This window comes from Neolamprologus brichardi, chromosome 18 (genome assembly GCF_056152115.1).
Source record: "Neolamprologus brichardi isolate AB-2024 chromosome 18, ASM5615211v1, whole genome shotgun sequence".
Classification (NCBI taxonomy): domain Eukaryota; kingdom Metazoa; phylum Chordata; class Actinopteri; order Cichliformes; family Cichlidae; genus Neolamprologus; species Neolamprologus brichardi.
Genome location: NC_142121.1, coordinates 31,081,402 through 31,097,008, shown reverse-complemented (window position 1 = coordinate 31,097,008; position 15,607 = coordinate 31,081,402). Strand labels below are relative to the sequence as shown.

General features: G+C 42.7%; 1 protein-coding gene across 1 annotated transcript in view; it reads right to left on the bottom strand.

The window, feature by feature from the left end:
* cdh24b (cadherin 24, type 2b) overlaps positions 1-15,350 on the bottom strand; it is a 170,563-nt gene extending 155,213 nt beyond the window's left edge. The window contains exon 1 of the mRNA XM_087832633.1: positions 15,144-15,350. The gene's annotated coding sequence lies outside the window, so the exon portion shown is untranslated. The remainder of the gene's footprint in view (positions 1-15,143) is intronic.
* Between the last annotated feature and the right edge of the window lie 257 nt (positions 15,351-15,607).

The following is a 15,607-nucleotide window of genomic DNA, read 5'->3' as shown; positions in this document are numbered from 1 at the left end:
AGGCAGGCATGTGGAAGGAGCCTCAGCATGACAGAGCACAACAGGAACAGGCTCTCACTCAGCCCATATCTGTCAGGACCCCTCGTGTCGCTCTACCCAGATGTGTCGCACCAGAACACCCACGCAATCCCTACACACTTGCTTTATTTCCAGCTGTCCCCCCCCCCCATGCACAAGTACATACACTTCAGGCTTGGTTCGTATATTTGCGTGTGCACCTACAGATCGCGGGACTAACTGATCACACGCCCCTTTTGTCTTTGCTGACATTTGCCATATTGCCATGTGTCACAGCGTATTTGTGCAGACGCACAGAAAGAGAGAGTGACAAAAGTAGAACAGTGGAATATGTTAGTGTGTATGTTGCAGGAACAGATGAACAACTGAAAACATGTCAGCCCGACATACTCCAAATGCATGAAGCACAGTCGAGAAGCAGAAGAGCGGAGCCGATGCAGTGTATTAAATCGGATATTGGGTGGTGGTGGTGGTGGTGGGGGTCTTATTATGCAGAGAAAAATTATTATTAGGTGTTCATACGCATTTCAAACTGGCCCGATCAAGAACAAAACACTTCCATCTGCAAAGTGTTAAGACATAAATAGCCATAAAATTTATGAGTCAGTTTGTGGGAGTCAGATGAACGTTGGCAGTGTAGTCATCTTCACAGCCTGTGATCAGAGATGACAAACACGTGGACACGAGGCAGAGTGCATGCTTCCACACAAAAAACACAAAACACCACAACATACATGGCTGCCAACAGGTGAGCAAAAAGCTCAGTCGCTGAGAGCACGCTAACATGTTATCATAGGTGTTTGGATGCATCTGTGGCTTGTTTACCCAAGGATAGGGATATATGCCAAGCGGCTATAGGAACAATCTGGCCCTGTAATGCTATATGTCATTTCTGTTTGCTGCAGGCTTTTAAATGATGTGTCACTCATGGTTTTAAAGACAGTTCTCCAGAAAAATGGCTGCACTGTGGAGGCCTTTTCAACAACAACAACAACAACAGCAAAAAAAAATATGTATATGTCTGGATGCTTCGCTAATTGCAATTCAAAGCCATCATTTAAGAATATTCTTAAACGTGATTTGCAATGTGTGACCTTTGCAACAAGATGAAATATATTATCACCATCTAGCATGTGGCAATATGCAGTCAACCTCTCTGCTGCCAGAAATCGATCTGTCACTGTACATTAAGTTTTAACTCAGCTGATGTGCCGTTGAATAATAACAATGATATTCAGCTGTTTTTGTGCAGTGGCTTTAACAGACCCATGCAGGTGTTGTTACTGGGAGTTATGAGAGTCTGGCTGGGCTTTGAGGAGATCAAACTCAACTGTCTCCCCCCGTCGAGCTCTTACAGATGTAAGGCGTAAAAGGTGCGAAATAGAAGAACCGGGAGGTGTAAAACCACATTAAAAGACATTTTTATTTTTTTTCTTCTCTTTCTTTTTTTTTTTGGGAGGGGGGGGGGGGGGGGGGGGGATGAGACCTGCAAGCAGAACAACTGATTCAAATGTGAATATCAGATATGTTTGGTTAGGGGAGACTGTTAGCATGGAAATGAGAACTGAATTACCATTTTGTTTGACTTTATTCATTCGGTGCATTTATGTTAAATAAAGCTATTTTTTCAGCTATTTCAATGTCGTTCATCTTTACAAATGCAGAAAACACAGAAAGCATAAAAGATGGACGTAGTGCCTTATAGCTGCAGTACTTTTACTGACATAGACACTATAAAACAAGCGTGAAAGTGCCTAAAAACGTGCATTAAGGCTACCAGATGGTGATTCAAAATAAGACTTGCTGTCGTGTGCACGTCGACGGGAAAATACTTTATAGCCCTTATTTACCTAGCTAAAAGTCTCATTGAGATTAAAATCTCTTTTCAAGACAGACCTGGCTAAGAAGGCAGCAGAGGTTATAAAAAAATACAACACATAGCAATATAAGAAGTAAAGAAACAAATACAACTCGTATCCAGTACAGACAAGCGAACACAAACATGTGAATCATATGCAATAAATGCGTGATATTAAAAGCAGTCACACTGACCTATTCTCTCGCTCTTTTAAAATGGACTTCCACTCCCACTTCATCACCAGTTCTGACAATTTCAGCGCCTGCTGGAGATTATTCCAGGAAACAGGGGCAGTGTATTTAAAAGTTTTTTTTTTCCTAATTCGGATCTGACTCTGGGGACAAACATTTGTATAATATTGTGAGAGCGTAGGCTATGCTGGCTGCAGTTTTTACACACATAGACACACAGATAAGAAGGAACCAGACCAAGCATAGATTTATAGATAAAAACCAACCAATGGAAAAGTCTGTGGATATCCAGAGACAGCCACTCAGCAGCAACGTACAGAGAACAGTGATGTACACGATGTCCAAAGCCAACCATAAAATGCAAAGCACAATGATGGGCACCATTAAAAAAGATTAAGTTCTTCCTCACTTGGAGAGAAAAACAGGATTTATTCCTAAAAAAAAAATCTATTTGAACTTTCAGCTTGGACACAGGCCTTTCAATGTGAGCTTCAAATGACAAATTGTGATCTATAATGATACCTGGAAACTAGATGCTACCTAGGTACCTAAAAATTGTGGCTTATAAGATGTAACATTTCAATTTCAGCCCATTGAATGGTTTTGATCTTAGGAAGCGAAGACAACAACTCTGTCCCATATGATAATAACATGAACTTAGATGTGTCTGGACTCAAAACCAACTTCAGTTGAGTTAAGCATCAAAGGCATCAACATCAAAGGCAGACTGAAGAAAATTCAAGGGTTTTCACTACTAAAGGAGATGAACTTACAGACCTGAACATGGACATTTTCCTACTAAGTTTATGTGCCGAGTCACACATTTTGGGTCATATTCAAGGCCCTGAGAGGTAAAACACTGCAACTTTTTCAAGTGTTTGACATCTGATGGCCACCGTACATACTGAATTAAAAAATGACGTCTGTTTTGTCATCAATATGTTTCAATATGGAAGTGTGAGATATTTGGTATGAATCTGCACACTCATAGGCTAACGAGTTGTAAATTAGGACTGTGTGGTTTCACAATCAGACCCACACCTTCCTCATCATTAATTTCACACTGACACTGAATAAAATGACTTGACAGCAGCACGCTGTTCTCAGTCTGTGTACTTAGGTTCACAGATTTGCCCCTCGATCGCTACGTCCAGGAACACTGAAAACACTCTGCTTAAGGCTCCAAATTTAAACTAACTTACAACAGGTGATGTCACCGTGACTACGTCCATCCAGCTACATGGAGTTGCATAGCTAACAAAAAAAAGATTCCTACACCGACTTAGATAGCTAGCTGGCTAGTTAACTAGAAAACATGCTCCTTGTCTTACCTTAGTAAACTAGAATAGAATAGAATAGAATAGTCATGTACATGTTCTGCACAATTGTGAAACAAGTGCTGAGCACAACAGCAAACATGCTTTGAGGTCTGGAAGGAGGCTTCTGTTAAGGACTGGAGTGGTGCCATGTCTAATAAACCACTTAAGTAAATACACCTGTGTGGGTTTACCATAGATTAGCTGGGGCTGTGATGCAGTCGTGCAGATATTTCACACTCTGTCTTTCTCTTTTTAGCTGTCTTTATCCATTGTTATCTATATTCTGTACTTTTATTATGTGACGTTCCAAGACATTAAATTTAAATTTGATTTTCAGTGTTTCATAGTTCAAACCCATAGTTCAAATGTGTTTTTCCCATGTCTATCTGTTGTCTGTGTCTGTGCTCATCATGCAATAACACTGGCAACCTGCCCAGGATATTTCCTTCCTTCTGCCCAGTGCGCGCTGGGATAGAATCTGTTGGCCTCGTGATCCTGGAAAGGGATAAATTGGTGTGTTAAATAGCTGTGGTAGCTTGGTAAAATCCTTTGTGATACTCCCTAATGGGATCACTGCAGTATTTTATTATAAGTACACAACAGAATTACAAAAACATGCAAAAACAAAACGTCATAATAAATCTATTATACGTCATTTACTGAAAACTCCTTTAATTTGCCACTTCCTCTTTCATGTACCATTTCCATTTTTCAGCATTACTCACACTTTTATTAATAGTCTTGCAGTGTGTGTAAAAATAGCTGGAATCAGTGTACAGATATGCTGGGGGGAAAGTATTATGATAATAAAAAAAAGTACCAAGGCATTTCTAGGACAGAACCATGAGAGGAAGCCAGCCTTCCAAGAACTGAGTGTGACTCCCATGTGAACAGGGGAAAAAAGGAACAGGAAAAAAAAATACAGTCCACTTGAAGAGAGACAAATGACAAGATTGTAAAGAACAAACAACCTTTCTGCCTAACACCTTGTACAACGCACGGTAGAACAGATTCTCTATCCAAAGCGTGCTCTGTCAAGCTCAAAACATGATTCCAGCATTGTAGTGCTGTGAAGTCCCTGCCATGTAGGCCAAGCCAAAACAAATGTGATGTCAATGCAATAATAAACGAGCTTTGTGTTTGAGTGCGACCATGATAATTAGTCTCAAGATGGTATGTTAGTAGAGGAGGCTCATAAAATATAGAGGCCATTTGGCGTGCACTCAAGAACAAATCTGTATTCTAAGAGCGTGGGCTGTTACACTAATGTTCTACACAGTTTAAATCTGGCAGAGGCACAGTCAGAAAACTTTGTTTGGAGGAAAGATGCTGACGGTTCCAGGCAGCAGGCAAGAAAGATTACTGAGTCAGCGCACGTACATAGATGCGCACGCTCTGCCACGCCACACACTAAACTCTAAAGGGGAAAAAAATCCCTTTTTTGTTGACTCGATTGCCCGTGTGCCCGAGAGACTGCGCGCATCACCATTCAAGGTTCCTGACAAAATTGGGGTCGCCGCTGAACAGCACAGCAACTCAAGGTCGGGGAGATGATAATGATGTTTATGAAGTCTAAATCCACAAAATAAGATTCCCTCTGTATCTCCCCAAGTGCCTACCTGCCAAGCAAGTTTCCTTTGTGACAGAGTGTGAAAGGTCCGCTTCGCAATTTCAGCTTGAAGCCACGTCACATTGAGGTGGTGGTGGAGCTGAGGTACGAGGCTGAGGAAAGTTCGTCCGAGCCCGAGACTCCCGAGGGCGCGTAATGTATGTGCCATTTGAAGGCAGACGGTTATGAGTGACGCGTTCCAGCAGTCTCGGGCGGGGAATTGCAAGATTATTATCCCAGTCCCCCCAACATCAGCAGAGGATGGCATTTTGACAGCACTAATCACCCCATTGTGAACCTCTTCTGTTTGCTTGAGGAAGCGAAGAAATCTCCAGCTGCTGAGACCCGGGGAAACATAAAAATAAAAGGGGTAGCAAAGACCTTTACTGCCCGTTGGGTGGTCGAAAAGCTCCTGGTGGGCTCTTTGGTTTGAGACGCTAGCTGCTTGCTCAGACTGTTACACGGTGTGTTTTCACAGCTTCAGTTCAAACAACCGCCTCTCCCAACCGCATCACCCCCTCTGAGGAAATGGCAAATACATCGTGGCCATCTCCTGAGGAACCGGCAAACAAAGAAGAAAAGAGACTTTGTATTTCTTTGAATGTTTTAAGGCTGGTTTTCCCTCTCGTCTTTCTTTTTCTGTAGCATTAATTATGCATATAAAATTGGACTTTTTGATTAGAGCATCAAAAACAGAGCAACAAAGTTTAAGCGTGGATTTTATTTTATTTTTTGGAAGCAAAACTTGTCTGATTAAAGAGTTCTTTAATAGCAGTCAGACTCAAAAAAAATCAGCAACAATGAGACTCAATTAGTGTTTTGGGGTGAGGGTTTGCAAGCGTGCCGACAGCTGGGCTGCCGAAATAATCTTCTAATAGATCAACAAAGATAATGTGGATAGAGGAATAAAGACAAACACACAAACCCAGAAAATTACATATAATGTTTCGGAAAAGCAGCCGTGTGCATCAGAGTATGACTGGGGCTGACCGCCATTACCGCAAGAGTGCTCTGCCACACTCTTTGCGGAGACACATACGCAGGCACAGTCTCGACCTCAAGTCCTGCTACACACCCAATTACAATTAAACGCGGAGCTTGGTGCTCCTCCGGGCCAGGGTATTGATGATTCATTTTGTGTTTTATCAAAGAAACAGGAGTGCCATTAAAAAGAGATCAGTCAGCCACCAGGCATGAGGAGTCTGCTTCTAATTGGCCATTCATCAAAAAGCCTTCTCAAGTAGATCGGAGCCCTGAAATATCACGCATGACAACTGAACTGCACTACATTAATTACACTACTGATGAACCTCATGCTCTACGGCCCGCTCCACGCCTTCCTAGCGGGCTGGAAAGCGCACGGATGCACGCGCACCCGAATGCACGCGCACGCATGCCAGGATACACTCGTTCTCGATCCGTTACACAGTCAGATGGCAGATTGCGCTGACATGGAACAGGATGGAGTACATCACACCTAGCCAAAAAAAACGCCATATTGTGGTATCTATCAGTGCAATTTGACACAGAGATAAGCATGACTGCATATTTCCTTTACCTCTGTATTTTTAGCTTCAAAAATCCCTCCCCGAGGTGCTGCCATTTCATCTGCTCAATATCATCAGTCAATCTTTAAAAGATGCTTTCAACCAATTCACTTCACAGCATGTCCGACATGTTTTCACACAGACACACTGATTTGGAAATATAGCATTGTCGCTGCCTTTGTTCAACTTAGCAGCTATCAGGACACACACGGATGAAGCATTTCGAGCTCTGGCTCTTTCCTCTCACCACGTGAAGGGAATTCTCCCTTTCATCCATTTCCTGATGCACTCTAACTAGACAGTTTTCGGTCATGTCCCAGAATTGCGCGAGCTAGCTCTCTAGCTTTCCAAATACACACGTGCTGGCCTGAACAGCTGCACATCCGCTGACAATTCATCCATCTCTGAATCTCTCATTTTCTCATTTGAGCATTTTGGTGCTTTTCTCTCCCCCCACCACCACTTCTGAGCTGCTAGATCAGCTGGGGCTGGGTTCATCAGTAAGCAGCAGCCCAGAGGCCAAGAAACAGAGAGACAACCTCTGCTACAGATTTACCGAGCAGCTACGAGGTTAAAACAAGCATGAAAAAGCCACATGTAAGCTCGTCTGCATATATGAATGCATGCGCACACACACACACACATACACACAAACACACACACACATTTATCTGTTGTGTCTGCTTTAGGCAAAGGGCTGATGAGGAAGGAATCTTCAAAGTAAGAGAGTGAAAGCCAGATGGTGTTTGATGTGTGGATAATGATTTAGGTAAGGCTACGCAACACTTTCTCCACATCCAAGCTCAACAGAAGCCTGAAACTGTTGCATAGACTTGAGCATGAAAACCAGAAATTGGGAGCTTTGCAAGATGTAGGAAAATGTCGCACTGAAGTCTTAGATGTGCATATTGTTCCTAAACTAGCCTGTCTGTGTAACTGCCTTTCATACATCAAGCAGCTGGAGCCATATAGGCTTTTTTCAAAAAGGAGCACCCCATGGGAATGGAACCTGTGCCCTTGCCGACTCTTGTTCGTGTATGTCCCTGCATAGCAGCTCTGGGCTGTGCACGGCAGCTATCAGTTCATCATTGTCATACAGTAATTCAGTATGTAATGTGCCTCTAAGTCCCTAAGAAGCAGAGGAACAGACACACTGTCTACATGGAGCATGCTAAGCCCAGTCAGTGTCCTGTAGGACCGGCTATTTAACACAGGAATAAGCCAATTATCTTCATGGAGTAGGCAAATTTACAATAGGATTTGCTCAATTCCTACAGGACTTCTATGTCAGGGGTGGCTGCTTATGCTGTAGGTTTCATTCTGTTGTGGTCCCCCACCGAACACACACACACACACACACGTCTGCAGCTGTTGTGATACCACGCAGCTATGCAGATGCACATTACCACCAGCCCGAGCAGACACCTACACAGTCACTCCTACCTCAGGCACGCACAGCATTTTATACCAGAATTACTGGCAGTCTTGATAAAGATGAGCCCAAACACAGAAGTGATAAATAGCACAATAACACACGCACACACAAAAAATGAGCTACCTCCTGTGAAAGCAGTTTTTCCCCTAATTCAAAAGCAACTGTCGAGAAAAATAGTTAATTTTCAGAGTATGATAAATTTAATTCCAAAGCGCCGGTTACAGTCATTGGCACCTTTTGTTGCAAGGCTTATTAAAGTCTTTTTAAATTGTGTTAAACCATGGTGAAATTATTTAAGTAGCTTGAGTTCGTGCCTTCAATTTCATATGTGCTTATGACTTATGGCGTGAGAAATAAGGACACGCAAATGGAAATCCAGGGAAAGCTGTAAAATTGAAAACCGCTATTCAGTCACATGCTTTAAAACTAATCACTTCAATGTGATGTCTAAATAGAGAGACTCTAATTTAATGTTCAATTTCCTGATTTCAGATTCCATGTGCTAAAGCACTAATTGTTTCCTCTTTCATTTCAGTGCAGCTCAGTGAGATTTGATCCCCCTCATGGATTCCACCCTCATTATCCTTGTACACGGAAGTAATGCAAGCTGGGCTGTGTGACTGATATGGCTGTTCTTTGATCTGTTCCTCACTTGTACACCTAAGACCTCCCAGCGCCGTGACTCGTGATTTAAAAGAATCTTATGAGCACAGTAATTTTCCTGACGTATGCTCTCACAGTGCCCAAAATAATCACACTAAATAAAATAAAGCCTTTTATTTTTAAATGGGGAAAAAAAAGCTGTCTTGTCTAAATAGACTTTTTCCGTACCTGGGCAAAGTTTGAGTATTAGCATTTTCCACATTACAGCATTATCGTCGGTACATAAACCCAACAGAGAGCAGGAGTTGCCAGAAGCACAGAAACAAGCCTGTCAGAGGTTATGAATGAGAGTTACCAACCACGAAGACTTAATCCTGCTTCCACAAATATTCTGAGGTTGCAGTTTTTGCTTCTAGCTGTTTGTAGGAGTCTTTCCTCTGAGCTTATTAAATAGCCTACAATGCTGCACCTTAGAGTTACAAAGTCCATATGAGTGTGCTCAGAGCAAGAGCAAGCAAATGTGGCACAACAGCAATAATACTCACAGCTTTTAATATTCCTCACACACAAAGAGTGTTCAGGACCTAACGATAAATCAAAATCTGTAATATTCCCCAACCTCAGACAGGTGAGCTGTCAGACACAGAATCATAATTTTCCATCTAGTTGTTTAACAGTCTCATTCTAGAAAAGTCTGTTCACTAGACTTAATTATTTTTTGCAAAGATTACTGTTCTCTTCTTTTGCATTAAATTTATAGTCGGGATTTGCAGTAGTATATTTTACTGTTATAAAGGTGGATACCTAAGGTAGCTTCTGTGACCTCTCGATCATTTAAGTATGAAAACACGGCATAAGGAAGCCTGGTAACAATGCAAACGCATTTTGTGGCACAAAATGTTTGCTGTAGTTGAAGAAATTATCATAGCAAATCAAGAGAATTTTAGTATATTTAAGTATAATTAATGATATATAAGCTAAAAACAGACTTATAGGACAGATGTGGGCTGATAGTTGTTAAATTATTTAGCATACTGTTGCATCATGGGACTTTAGGCTTTACACAAGTTGGGGGGCTTTTTCATCTCAAATCCACCATGGCACTCTCCCCCTGGGCTATTTAAAGGACATGTTCACCCAAATTACCATTTTCCCAAAGACTTCTGGTGGCAGACAGACTATTAATAAAGCTAATACACCAACTGACTGTTGAAAATTAGCCACACTGGTGTTGTACATAGAAAACGTACATTATTCATTACATATAACTCACTGAACGTTCAGAGAAACTGTGGGAGAAATAGAAAACAAGACATGTATGGTTTAACAAGTAGCCAGCCTACGGTTATGACATAATTGCAGACAGTTACCCTTCATGTTAGCTTTGGCCCAGAGACTTACTGACGCTAAGCTAACATATGCTAACTAAATGCTTGCCTTTAACCAAATGCAGGGGAGGCCAGCTGGCTACTGAGACACAGTAAGACCAGGTATATGATTTCTTTCTCATTTCCTATGCAAGCTAACCCCCCAAAAATCAGAGTGAAGAAAGTGATATTAAAGTCAGCAGTCAACCCTTGATCCAAACCTGATAAAGTAATACAGCATAGGTGTGATTACTAACTGTAGTGTAATTCGTCAGTTCCATAATGTTACCTTTTATTAACACAGCTTGAAATAAAAAAATACGTAATATATACTGGATTTGTGTAGTTTCTTTCTTCCAATTTAATCCAACGTCAGGGACTCTGGGAGTCTTACTATTACCACCATTTTTTCTCTTTGGCATGCTTATTTAACATCTGTGCACCTGCGTGAAAAAACCGAAGCCATTCCAAATAGATTCAGAAAAAAAATATGTAGGAAAATGCCCAGTATCATATTTCATTTTGGCTCAAATTCAACTTTCCATCTGAAATAACTAGAGAAAAGATTCTTTTTAGCTCACAACTCCAATACTTCAGCCAGTGGCAGCAGGTCTATAACCAACACACACACTGAACCACACACACACACACCTATAACCAACAGTCATACAGGCTCTTTCTGTCAGTGTCCGACTCCCTTGCCCTCTCTCTATCTCATTTCTGCACAGTGGCGTATAAATGTAAATACACAGGAGTTACACACACACATATATACACACATGCCTCCACACACAGCCTGGAGCAGCCTCCTGTCTTTCTGTATAATAATGTCTCCAGTGGAGCGAGTTGCTGTACTTTTTTCACGGGAGTCCGCCTTCATCCCACCCATTCAAACAGCCATCCACCACCGAGCTGGGAGTTGCCTCCACCAATCTGACATCGAGCTCAGAAATTCAGTTCTGCCCGGTGGTAATGCAGACCCACTGCTGGCAGCAGACAGACAACGCACCTCCACGCTTGCACAAGGGGAAAATTTTAAAGTTCACAATAAAATATGGTTGGAAATTATGCTCATTTGACAACTTATGCAAGGTGTGCGCCACTGCTTCAGTAGGTGCGTGCATATCTATTGTCACGTGCACGCGAGTAAACAGCAGTGTTGATCTGGGAGCAATCAGACCGTGACAGACTCTGCAGCACCATCCCACAGGCCTAAAGTGAGGAAAAAGACTGCACTGCTAGGCATAGCCATTTCCTCTAAATGACCGTCTCTCTCCCCTCCCTTCCTCACATCACCACCGAGGGAGAGACTGACTCCATGTCTCGACACAGCACTGCTAAAGCTGGGGTCAGCCTGTCCTGCTCTAACCTCAGTCTTGGAACGCTGGGGACACATCACAGTATTGGAGGAGGGAGGCGAGGGAGGACGGAGAAAAGCGTGAAGGATGTTGAACCTAAATTCAACACTTTCCCTGAGAGATGCTTGCTGTGAATCCATTGGCGTTTTTCCATTCTTAAAAAGTCTGCATCAGCAACCATGTGTCTTTCCCCTCCTTTGATGCCCAATCACCATCAAAGGGCACCGAGGCAGTGAACTGTTCACCCTCCGCATCCAGCTGGAGTTTAAAGGGAACATCACGTATGGGTGAAAAATGGCTTGCCAGTCTCTTGCCTTGAGTAGGTAATTGGAGATGATATAGTTGAGATTTAGTTCTGGGCAAAGTCTCTTCAGAGTTGCAGACGTTTCACTTCCCCTTTAAAAGACTGACACCAGAGGAATAGTACTCTGCCGAAGGTTTTACACAGCTCATTTCCCCAATCTTGAAAAAGCAAGGAGAAGGGAGCACGAGCAGAATCTGAGGCGATTTTAGAACCTAGAAGCTCCTTGTTCCCTTTTCCGTTTATAACAATCGGAAAGGAAAAAGGAATTCTGCAATTGCATTACCTCTCTGCGTGAGGGCCCTGGGGAACGTTCATGTCTTGAACACTAAGCATTCATTTCCTTGTTCTCCACAAGGATCCCTGGGAGGCCATGTTGTCTGATTCATTTCACTGAATTGTCAGCTAATGAATGGTACGCGTCCATCGACTGCCACACACTTTCTCGGAATAGAAAAGCCCCCAAGGGTGCTCATCTTGGGGGTTTTCCTATTCTCATTAGGAGGGAATCAAACGGAAACAGAGGCTCACTGATCATTTCTCATGTCCTCTGTGTGTGTGTGTGTGTTCCATGAAGTGGGGGTGTGGCTCCATGCCAAGGCGTCTTTCTCTCTTTGACTTGGTGATCACCGTTTTTGGACGTTTGCATCTTTGAGGGCATGTTATTGACCGCTTTTGATTGAGCCTTTAAACAAAGACGGCTAGCGGACTCTCTGGGACAGTATTAGTAAGTGATCTGTCTTGCTGGCAAAGCATTACAAGCCACTTCAGGCATGAGAGACAACAAGGTTATGTAAGATTGGCAGGTGAGAATTGTTAAAGAAAATCTTCACTCGAGACCTGAATTCAAATACCGTTCTCCTGCAGCCTCCTCAGCTGTTGTTCCTCTCCTTTTACAAGTCCTCTGTGCCTTTTTCTGTCTGTCTGAGTTGTGCCATCCTGCATCCTCCTCAGTAACTCACCATCTACACCAACCCTTTCTTCTTCCTCTGCTGGTGTCCACAACACCCAGTAATGTCCGCTAATGGGATTTTCCGTGTCCCTCTCGTGTCACAACAACAGCACCTTTCTCTTTCTTTCTTTTCTTCAGGCAGTTTTATCGTCAGCATAAGTCACTGACTCAGTGCAACCTGTCTCTTTCCACTGTTGCCACCCTCTCCCTCTTCTTCTCCATCTTCCACCCACCGTCCACTCGTTTCCCACTCTTCCTTCTAATCTCACCTCATGTTCTACCCCTTCACTGTCCACATTTCATCCACTCCCTCTTCTGTAGCTCAGGGTGGCTGTAGCTCAGGTGGCAGAGCAGATCAGCCACTAACCAGAAGGTCGGTGGTTCGATCCCCGACTGCTCCAGTCTGCATGCCAAATATCCTTGGGCAAGATACTAACCCCATGTTGCTCTCCGATGCATCCATCGGAGTGTGAATGTGTACGAATGTTAGATACTCAGCACTTAAACTTAGAAGTGCTTGTATGAATGGGTGTGATTGGGTGAATGAATTAGCTGTAAAAAGCGCTTTGAGTGCTCGGACAGAGTAGAAAAGCGCTATATAAGAACCAGTCCATTTACCATTTACCTCTTCCTCCATACTAACTGATTTCTCCTAGCCTCCCCTCTTCCTCATCCTTTCTGCCCCTCTTTTACATCTCCTTTCCCCTCGTTACTCCCCACCTGTGCAAAGGCTATTTGGTGTGAACAGTTAATAACTGAATAATAGTAGGTTCTTTATCTTAGCCACATTACAAGATAAGGTATTGATATTGAGACTAGTATTTGTAGAAGCAATCATATTTTTTTCCACAGAAGAGCCATGTAATATCACAGCTGGTCCAGGGAAAAATGCCCAAATGTGCTCACGTGATCAAAGGTACACTCAAAGATAAATGCATTCACATTCATCACAGATGTACATAAACACATTTGCAGCTATGGTATTCACAGACATTGAGCTGATTGCACCCAAACACCCCGGTGCAACAGCAATGTATAATACATGAGCTTTCCACATACATAAACATGTCTCACACTGATCAGAGTCATTATAGTCGCTTAAGACCCATCATGTGTGTTTGTGCATGTGTGCGCACGTGTGTGTGAGGGAGTCATTCATGCATCACATTAGTTTTTATGTATATGTTCAACAGGGGGCCATCGTGGCAGAGATTTTCCTCTTGAGAATTGACCCAGCTGCATCAAAAGCTTGCTGTGCACCCTACAACATGAAGAAATTATATATAGACGTGGCAGACCCACTTTTCTTGCTCTTACAAAAATAAAGCACGGCAGTAGGCTGCCATAATCGATATAACCTGAGAAGGCAGGTCATAAATCTAAGCAAATGTATTTCCCAGTAGAGCAAAGCATGCCTAAGGTCTCACACAAATGAGAGAACATATATATATATATATATATATATATATATATATATATATATATATATATATGTATATGTATATATGTATATGTATATGTATATATATACATATACATATATATATATATATATATATATATATACATATATATGTATATGTATATATATATATATATATATCCATATATTAGAGTTGTGCAAAAACAGAACACTTTGCAAAGGCACAGACACGTCACCAGACACCCGTGGATATGAAGCCAAATACTGATTATCACCGACTTATAGGGTCGCGTAATAAATGAACGCAATTAAGCAGGGTTTTTGAAGCGACTCGCAGCCGATCACCCTCATTAGGGACGCGCTGAACCGCAGACAAATTTCCACATACGGACGGCGCGCAGGTAAAATATTTGCCCCGGGGTGTCGGTGCTCCGTATAGTGACAGTCTGTCAGTAGCAGTGCACTCCGTCTGTTGGGAATCGGCTCGCACGCGTAAAAACACTGCGCCCGTCCGGCTTGCACTGAAAGTGGCATCCTCTTCGTCCTGTGATCAGAGGAATAGACACCCGACTGAATCGATGAATGAACGACCAATAAGATAATCAATCAGTATCCACAACAGTAAGTATGTTGTGAAATTCCCCAACATAAAAGCACACTGGACAAGTCCTCAATCTCTGACCACAGGCTCCCAATTAGGACTCCACGTTCACTGTCGGCCATTATGAATGTGAGAGCTCTATAATAATTTTTACAACAACAGTCCGTCCTTAAATTTTCCACTGAGATTCGAGGGATATACTTTTACAACGACTAAGACCCAGTAGACCCTCCGGAGTGTCGGAAATACGCACGGAGTCGGACCGCCGCGAGAATTAACCACATCCATCTGTTTCGCTGAAATAGTACAGAGGGAACACGGATCGATATGTGGGTATTTTACGCGTCACGTGCTGTAATTTCAGTTTTAAAAAACGGTGAATGTCAAGCAGTGTCGCCTGATAGCAGACGGGGAGAAACGCAATTCCCAAATACCAACAGAGGGGAAAACTGGGTCTGATCTCCAGCCAGCCTGACCGAGGTAATAATAATTTTTAAAAAAAACCCAGAAACAGTGCTTTCAAAGACAGGATTATCTGGGCTAGGACATTTTTGAATTTACCTCAGGATGTCGGTGGGATTGCCTCAAGTTTCTTCGTCCGTCAGCCGGTCACAAAACTGAGTCCAAGAAGGGCAAACACTGTTATCGCGCCGTCTCTCCTCTCTCCCACTCTCTCTCTCCCCCACTCTCTCTCTCGCTCTGTCTTTTCAAACAACGTCACTCCCGAAAATCCGTGCACGTTTTTTTTCCCCACCTCCTAATTTCCACGGTTTTCTCTCTCTTTGTCCCGTCTTTTGAATTCTTAATCATCGCCTTTTTTTTCCTCGGGAGTGATTAATATCAGTATTATGTCCATCATCACTCATAATTATATCCACCACCTCCGCCACCGGCGTGATCATCGTGATCATCATTCATCACGTATCAATACATCACTCTCCTCTGCCTTATGTGCTGGAGTTTCCTGTGCACAAGAATTTTTCCAGTACAATTGCACTCACAACCTACGCTGTTTCTTTATTATA